At 32.4% G+C, this 9615-nt stretch overlaps 1 pseudogene; it reads right to left on the reverse strand.

The window, feature by feature from the left end:
• Positions 1-7378: 7378 nt before the first annotated feature.
• LOC131599391 (isoleucine N-monooxygenase 2-like) lies at positions 7379-9161 on the reverse strand (annotated as a pseudogene).
• Positions 9162-9615: the final 454 nt, after the last annotated feature.

The raw sequence follows: 9615 nt of genomic DNA on the forward strand, positions 1-9615 counted from the left end.
TGTCTTTTGAGATTAGTGACCTAGCGCTTTATTTTTATCTTTGACATACACGCAGTTTTATATGTACAGAAATTTAAAGTGCGGGAATGTAAAATGCGGGAAATAAATCTACGCTATTATATCGATTGTGCGGGAAATGTAAACTACGCTATTTACATGATTTTGACAACCTATACACTTATCTATGAATTTAAATTGCAATAAGATAAAGGGAAATATTTTGGATTTTTTGGATGGTTGATTTTAATTAGAATTAATGCATAGTTAATTTAATTAAAAAGCTAAGAATTAGAAATAAAATTTAAACCTAAAAAAATAAGTCTAAAATATGTTCATATTGCTTGTTAATTAATTTTAAAATAAAATTAATTTTTTTGTGATTTTTGAAATTGTTCTGGAAATTATTAAGTTAAATTAACATATAATTATACAAATAGTTACACAAATAATTTAAACTTAAAAAGAAAAATAACCTAATTATGTCCAAAATTAGTCTATAATATATAAACTAAATTTACTAAAAGAAATTATTTTTTTTTATTTTTTTGATAGGTTAAAATAATTAAAAAGCAATTAATTAGACAAAATATTTTAATTATAAAGAAAAATAAAATATTTTTGGTCCAGAAATTAAATTATCATTTTATCAAATTAATAGTAAAAAGAAAATATTTTTTGTGTATTTTTCTGATTTTTAAAACTATTTTTAAATAATTTTGCAAAGAAAATTAAATAAAATGAAAATATAAAATTCATGATCAAGTGTGGCTGATGGGAAAGTCCATGGCATAGACTGGCAGTCAAGGGTGTTGGATTAGATGACTGGATTGATCATGTGGTCACCAAGCGAGGATGCATGACATGTATAGAACCTGCAAAGCACTGAATCAGAGATTTTAAAAAAATAAAACGCGCGCGCTCTGGCCAATGGGAGGAAGCCACGTCTCATCTTCTTCCTCAGAAAGGCCTTTTACACCGCTCATTTACAAGGAGCTGTAAAAAGCTTCAATCTATTACACCTGTGCAACACGAATAGGGGTTAGACACAAAAGAAATTTGGCACGAGGTCATGGTTCGATTCGTCTAGTTCATACGAGTTCAATGGTACCACTTAGAACCTGTAATTTTGCCTAAATCATGAATCCCTCTTTTTGAACTCAAAAACCCTAAAATGGTAAGTGCTCATACAGGTGTCCAAACACCAATTAAGTTTCTAGAAACGTTCAGAGCACCTATCTAAACATAAATATGCATTTACATCTTGCTAAACATGCATGTATGATTGAATTCGTGTTAGTTTTTATTTGTGCAAACCGTGAGCTATGGTGGATGATTTTGAGTGCTTTGCTTGCTGCAAATGATTGGGTTATATTCAGTGGAGGTCAGGGAACGTGTTTGAGTGTTTAGTTTGTATTGAAATGAGCTTGAACTTAAAATTCGAATTTCAAATTTCTTTCATAATTTCAAGTGGTTACAAGAGTGATACAAGCATAGTATTGATTCAGATTTCGTGTGTGTGTTGTTGATGAAGTATCCTACTTCATTTATAAGCAATGGAAGTGCTGCAAAGCTAAGCTAAGAAGCATTGATTGCTTTTTGAACTTTGAATTTTTTAATATAAAAACCTTGGAATTTTTAGCCATGGCTTTGAATTTTCTTCACCCTCTTGCTCTATGCCTGCTATGTACCTTCATGCTGCAGAGTTGAATCATTCTTGATGGCTTTAGCTTAAGATCAAAGCATTGTACCATTATCTTTCACCATTTCTTTTTTAATTTAACTTTAAATGTAATAAAATTAAACCAAAAAAGAAATAAAAATGTTATGGGCCTTAGGTTGGTCGTGGGAGGCCCTTAGCATCATTAGAATCATGTTTGGATCATGGAAACTTGGCCTCTTTTGGAAAAAAAACATTTTTGATCAATGTTGGTTTCATGCATTTTCCCAAAAAATAGCCAACTTCAACAAGGCATAAATCCCTCAATTTTGATCATATGAAGGAGTTCTTGTACTTTTTAGAAACCTCAAGATGTCCTCTATAAGCTACTTTGGAAACATTTTTTCATTTGGAGAAGTTATCTTGATGTTATGGCCTTTGACAAAAAACTACTTTTTGTTGACTTTGAAAATGACCTGTAATGTCTGAGCTCATATTTTTCAAATGGTGAATCCAATGACCATGGGATCAATTGCATTTGAAAGATAATTGAATTTCCTTCAAAATAAGCTTTGGTTGGAATTTTTTGAATGAACGAGGAGAGAGTTATGGCCGGTCAAAGTTCAGTTGACTTTTTAGGAGAAAACCCTAATTTTGAAACTTAGGGTTTTGTTGATTTTTGATCTTTTCTTGATGAATTATGATCAACCATTGATCAAATGATGAATCTTTTGACAAAATATGGATGTTGACAAAAAATTTCATTTTTGACTGTCTGTTGACTTTTCGGTCAAACTGGTCGTCTGTTGACTGTTTGAGCTGCTGACTGCGCGTCTGAGTGAATTGAAGTTTGTAAATTTGTATGGTGGTACTTTGAGACATATGGAGGTCCATGAAATCCATTTGAGGTCTCAAAAAACTTGTTCTCCTGAAAAAAAACAAAAACCCTAGTGAGGGACTGTTTGTGTAGGAGACAGTTAAGCGTACCTGATTTTTGTGCAGTGTTGAGTCTCTGCTGATCATGTGATATTCAGAAGACTTCTAGAACAAAAATCTTGGAATTTTGAAATGCAAAAGATTGACTTGATTGATGGTACAAAACACGGAGAATCGTGCTGTCAGCGGGTTTGACTGTCAACTGGCTGTCTAGGCATTAACGTAATAGTTAAAGTGAAAATTCAACAGTTAAAGTTAATTTTTCTTTTCTGATTTTTGTTGTGTTAATGGTGAAAATTTATTTACATGAGTTGTTACAAAAAAACAAACATAATAAATAAACAAAAAATATGCTGTACGCGAACGAAATTACCGATAATAACCTTGAAAAATATTTAATGCACAGAAAAATAAATATTTAACTTGCAGAAAACACACATAATATTATTTTGATAATTTAAACAATAGTACGACAGATAGTACGACATTTAATATTGACAGTACAAATATTACATAATATAATGAACAGTACGACAAATATAATGAACAGTACATTATTTGAAAGCGAAAGATACGACAAACTTTAAAAATGACGATTAAAAACCCATGCTTTAAATAACAACATATAGATGATCGGGAGTGTAAGCAACCCAGGTCCGCATTTTTCAGGACTATGCAGACAGAAAAAGGACATGATCACCACCAATACAGTGATGACCATAAGAAAACACGTATCCATCCATTTTGCCATTTTTGCCCGGGAAGAAGAGAAAATAATTATGAGATAGAAATTTGAGAAATGAGTTGAAATTTGATGTGAGAATTTATAAAAAAAAATGAGAGGTATTTATAGAGTGAAAAGAAGGATAGAGACGTTGGGGAATGAAGCGATTCCGTACAAAAAAGGAAAATTTGAGTGGTAGTAGGATTTGAAAGAAAGTGTTTGGTAGGGTTTGAAAAGAAAGATGTGTGGAATAAAGTTAGGATTTGATTTGAAAGAAAGAGATTTGAAAAGAAAGGAAGAGATTTGAACATAATAGAAGAGATTTTGAAAATAATAATATAGTACAAAAATTAGTGGGAAACAAAAACTAATAATAATTTACTTGTTACCAGTACAGTCTGAATCCCTGGACTCTGCGCCTGCAAAATTTAATTTTGTACCAATTGCGTCAGTACTATTTATCTCCAAATAAATCTCAAATAAACAGCGTGTGTGAAGTAATAAACAGTACTTGGCGTTTGTACAAGAATAAATTCAACAGCGAACCAAAATACCGTATAAGAAAAATTCTAAAAACCGAGTATTCATAAAATCAGGATATTTGTGAAATAAAATCCAAGATTATATGAAACTCCCAATTTTTAGACAGAAATTTGTTGCCTTCTTTCTGAAAAAAGATGCAGGCAAATTTTGGGGTATAACAAGGGGTTACCCAAAAGTGTGTGTGTGTGTGGCACAACCAGGTGGTTCAATTCAGATATTTATCTTGTAATTAGTTATCCTAATTCAATTTAAGGCTTGCACTCCCTAAGATTACTAACCACGCAGTTAATATTAAGGCAAAACAAATAAAAGGCAGAATTTAAAATCCTACGCTATTACAATAAACACCTGCGGGGAAGGGGAAATAAAAACAGAATAATAAAGGCAAGAAAAATATGAGGCAAAGGAACGCCAATGCCTCGGGCCTTCATCGCTTCCCTTATCAACCCTAAACAAAGAAGAAGAAAGAAGAGAAATGTTAGTGCATTATGGTTCAACAAACCCTCTGAAAATCCACAAACCCTAATTGAATAAAATAATTTTAATATTTTTAATAATTAAGAAAGGTTTAAAGAAAAGTCAAGAGTTCGATTTAATACATCAATTAAATAATTATTGGATTAAATCCTAATTATTTAATGGATTAAAATTATTTTAAAAAAAAGCCATTGAATTTTAAATGGATAAAGAAACAAATATTGATAGAATTGTAAAAAAAAGAACTTTCGATAAAAAGAAATAAATAAAATAAACAATAATATAAAAATATAAATTTTAGTAAATAAAGAAAAAGGTTTTAAAAAAATAAATATTTAGTCAACAAAACAAAAGAAAATAAATAAATAAAAGATTATGTAATGAAAAATAAAAAAAATAGAAAATCTTAGCTTTGATTTGGTGTGGCGCGTGACTGGAGGACTATGGTATGCCTGCATGTCCAAATGCGTTAGATTTGAAGCTGAAGCGATCCAAGGGCTGGAATGGCGAGGCTGCATCATGTTCACATGGATTGGCGCGTATGTAATCCATCTGGCCACTAACAAGAGAAGCGCGCGCTTCGCTTTTGAATCTGGCCAATCAGGGCACGCCATCTGGTCATCTTTTTCCTCCCATCCATCGACTTAGCCCAGAAAGACCTTTAGTGATGGTTTTCCACCATAGCTACCGACCTGTAAATAACGAACACACGCAAAACGTAACGAAAATCTTTCGTGACCCCATGAATGGAATCGTCCAGACTTCACGAATACACTAGCACTTGTAATTAAACCTAATTTTATCTAAAACGCAAATTTGGAGCTTGTAACCCTAACAATGGCATCGGTTCAGAATACGCATAAAAACATAATTAAACTTCCAGAAATCATCAACACACCATACCAAAGAAATATATGCAAGTAGATTTCAATATGAGTGCATGAATTAACAGAATCGAAGAATTTTAAAGAGACACAAACCGTGACAATTTGGAGATGATTCAAGCGCTTCTGACTATGGGACTCAATGTGTTCACGTCCAGAAAGCTTCAAGGAGTGGAATAGGATCCTTCTCTTGGCCTGAATCGAGCTAGAACCTGGAAAATGAAGTTGAAATTTCTTTGACTTTTTATGAATCCGGCTAGGGCTCTTGGATGATGCAAAAAATTGAATTAGGGGTCTGGAGTGATTGCCCTCTTATAGATGAAGGATTTAGGTCAATAAAACTGAATAAAATCCCCTTGAATCATTAATTGAAATTTGATTGGAAATTCGTTTTAAAAGTTTCTAAAATTGGTCAATTTCAATCTTTCGTTTACCAATCTTCTCTCCACGAAATTGAATCAATTATATTGCCTAAATGATGATTGAATATGGTGAAAATACTCCCTCCAATCAAATCTTTGATTATTATCTGACTTATTTGATTTTAACTATCTTTTAAATGAATAAAAAGTCATAATAAATCAAATAAATCATGTAATTTCGTGGGAATTGAATTTTGAATCTTGGATAACTTGAGGATCAAGCTTAGGCCAAAAAAGATTGGGTTTGTTTGCAAAGAAATCCATTTTGAAGCCTTTTGTTTCATATTTTTCCCTTCAAATTTGTCCAACTTTGACAAGGCATATCTCTTTCAATTTTTAAGGTATGGAGGATCTCTAGGACGTTTTGGAAACCTCAAGATGTCCTCTACAAGCCACTTTGGAAGCGTTTTTTCATTTGGAGGATTTATCTTGATGATATAGGCTTTGACAAAAAACTGCTTTTGGTTGACTTTCAAAATGGACCTGTAATGTTTTGATCCATATCTCTCAAATGAAGCATTTTTAGACTTGATGTGAGAGACCAAGTTGTAGAGAATTCAATTTCCTTCAAAATGAGCTTTGGATGGGAAATTTCTGATGTTCCATGTGCAAGTTATGGCTGGTCAAAGTTCAGTTGACTTTCTCCTTGTAAAACCCTAATTTAGAAACCAAAGGTTTGTTGATTTCTGAGCTTCCCTTGATGAATCATGATCAATCCTTTATCAAATGATGAATGATACCTCAAGATAAGGATGTTGACAAAAAATCAGGAATTTTGACTGTATTTTGACCACAGTTGACTTTTGGGTCAAACTAGTCGACTGTTGACTTTCTGAGTAATTGACTGGGCAATCCTTGGAATTGAAGCTTGTACCTTGCCATAGAGATAGTTTGAAACATCATAAGCCATATAAAATCTATTGGAGACCTTGATTCATTCATTTTCTTCAGGGAATTCAAAATCCTAGTTCAGGAGGTCATTGTCTAGGAGAGTGTGCCCTTGGGTTTTGAACTTTGGTATGAGTTTGAAAAGTAAAATGAGATGGGAAAATTTTGGGGTATGATAGACACCTATTGTGAGACGGAGAGAGTAATATAATAACATAAATAATAAGCATGCAAGTTAGGATTCACAATGAAAGAGAGAGAAAGAATAAGGAGGTTGAATCTTACTTATGCAATGAAGGAAAAACTCTATAATATTTGTGTGATTATGTTTCATATTACATTTAATGAGTATGATGCAATTGTGTTTGGAGACAAAAAAAACTGAATAAGCATGCATTTAATGAATATTTTGTTTTAAATATCTTGCCAATGAAAAAAGTAGCAACGACTTTTTATTACAAATATTAGAAGATGATACACTTTGTTCTGCCACTTTATTAGCCATTAACTGATTCACTTCTTATAAAGCAAAATTAAATTGGAAATGAAAACTATACTTAATGGCATTTGGGTGAATTTGCAATTAACTAGAACTATTAATTTGTAATATTTGACACCTCATTTGGGTAACTCTAGCCAATATATATGGTTGGGTAGATAAGAAATCACCTTTTTTATAACCGAATTTTGAAGTGGCTATTATTTTTAGGTAAAAAATATTATATAACATAACAAGTTTGAACATTTTTCAATCAAAAATATTAAATAACATAACAAGTTTGACCATAGACACGTGTCTTTATTTTTTTGCACTCATTAACTCGCAAAACTTGGTGAGATCACTAAATTAATATAAACCATAAACATGTGGCGGCAACCTTGGCTCTGCAACTGCCACAAGTGGCACAGCTTTGGTGGTTCCACCATGAGATTCAGAAAGGTCAATGCATGACATATTTGGTGGCATGCTCCAAGTGAAGCTATGTAGCAACCTCGCAAACAACATAACAGTCATTGAAGTTCCAAGCATGACTCCTGAACATCCACGCCTTCCAGTACCAAATGTTACCAAGTCCAAACTAGGTTCCGACAAATTAAGATTATATCCTTCTACCTTAAGATGTCGTTCTGGATTGAACTTGAGTGGATCTTTCCAAATTCTAGGGTTTAGACCAATTGCTTGTCTCCTGATATACACATGACTCCCTTTTGGGATAAAGTAGTTCGCAACAACTGTGTCTTTCATTGCAACATGTGGAAGGTTGAAATCACAAATAGGGTGACGACGAAAAGCTTCTCTTGCACAAGCCTTCACATAGTTTAGTTTAGGAAAATCAGATTCTTGTACTAGCCTTTCTTTTCCAACTACATTGTCCAATTCTTCTACAGCTTTTTTTAGTAGCTCAGGTTGGTTTATCATTTCAGCAAGTCCCCATTCTACTGCATTTGATGGATTATCAACTGATGCAAGTGTCAATTCCTGTCAAAAATTTCATGACATCAAATTTATAATTTAAAAACTATCTTAAACAATTATAGCTTCTATTTGTACTGAGGTTTTCAATATAATTTATTTATAAAAAAAATTAATAATTAAATATCTAAACCTTAAATCCTAAAGTTTAAACTTTAAAGAATTAAAATGAGATGAAAATAGTAGTGTAAGTTATATACAAAAACATTGGATTTAATTTCTTGCTCAGTCAAAAGTGGAATGTTGTTATCATCTTTGAGTGAGATAAGAACATCAAGCAAATCTTCTTTCTCTGCCCTTTGCCCATTCTTCCATTGTTGGATTCTATCTTCAATGATAGGATCATGATGTTTCTTCATAACCTTACAAGCCTTCTTAAGTATCCTTTCATGGCCATCCACGTCAAGGCCCCTCAAACATGGCATGAAATCAGAAATGAGAAAGCAAAAAGATATTGCAAAACAGTAAAAACTGCTTCCACATATTCTTGTTCCTCTAAGCCAGGTCCAAAATCCTCACTACCATTTCCAAAGTACCTTTTATTCAAAAGCAACCTCCTAACAACATTTCCAGTGTATTGTTGTGCAGTAACTCCCACATTCACAAGTCCACCACCACCAATTTTAGTGCATTGGTTGTAAATATAACGCACAATGTTATCAGCTTCTTCCACCCTTTTTTCATGAAGCCATTGATGTCTAAGAGGTGAAACTAATTCATTAAGAACTAGTTTCTTCACTTTCTTCCATTGTTCTCCAAAAGGAGTGAGTGCTGTTGTTAAATATCCAGTAGTAACATACTCATTAGACCAACTACTAGGTCTTGATGCAAAATTTGCATCTTGTTTCACACATAGCTCACGTGCAATTGTAGAATCACTCACTAGAATGACATGAACACTACCTAAACGGACGCATGCGATATCCGTGTTCATGTCATTCATCATTTTTTGTATCCATCTAAACGTTGGCCTATTTGCAAGCATTTCAGGAATGTTGCCTACTATAGGCCAAGGTGTAGGACCTGGAGGGAGTTTTGGTTTTTCAGAACTTTTGCCACTGCGTTGATGTTTCATCAAGAGTGTAAAAGTAAGTAATGTGACTATGAGATACCAAAATGTTGGTGACAGTTGATCATAGACAATCAAAGGTTCCATGATTCTTGCTAGTGGGTAAATGTGAATGTAAATGATGATTTTTAGTGCACTTTATGCTTCTTATATATACTATATTTTCAACATTTTTATTTTAAATTTATTTTGTCATTAATAAGGTGTACTCCCTCAGGCCATTATTACGAGCAAAAATTCTTTTTAAGTCCATTGAATAATGAACGTATCTTTATTATTTTTCCAAAAATATCTATTTCTTTTACTCATATCAGAATTTCTTAAAATTTAAATCAAATACATTGTACATGTGTTCTAAAACTTTGTATTGGTGGATGAGATTAAGCTCATGCTGTAAAAGTTTGATACATTGTTTACATGTATATACATTGTATGGTTATTATTATATAAATAGAAAAATAAAATAGATAAATTCTTCAAATCGTTTGATTACCTGTTTAGAATTTGTATTCATGATATAGACTATAATTTGTTAAGACCG

The sequence above is a fragment of the Vicia villosa genome, linkage group LG4, assembly GCF_029867415.1.
Source record: "Vicia villosa cultivar HV-30 ecotype Madison, WI linkage group LG4, Vvil1.0, whole genome shotgun sequence".
NCBI lineage: Eukaryota > Viridiplantae > Streptophyta > Magnoliopsida > Fabales > Fabaceae > Vicia > Vicia villosa.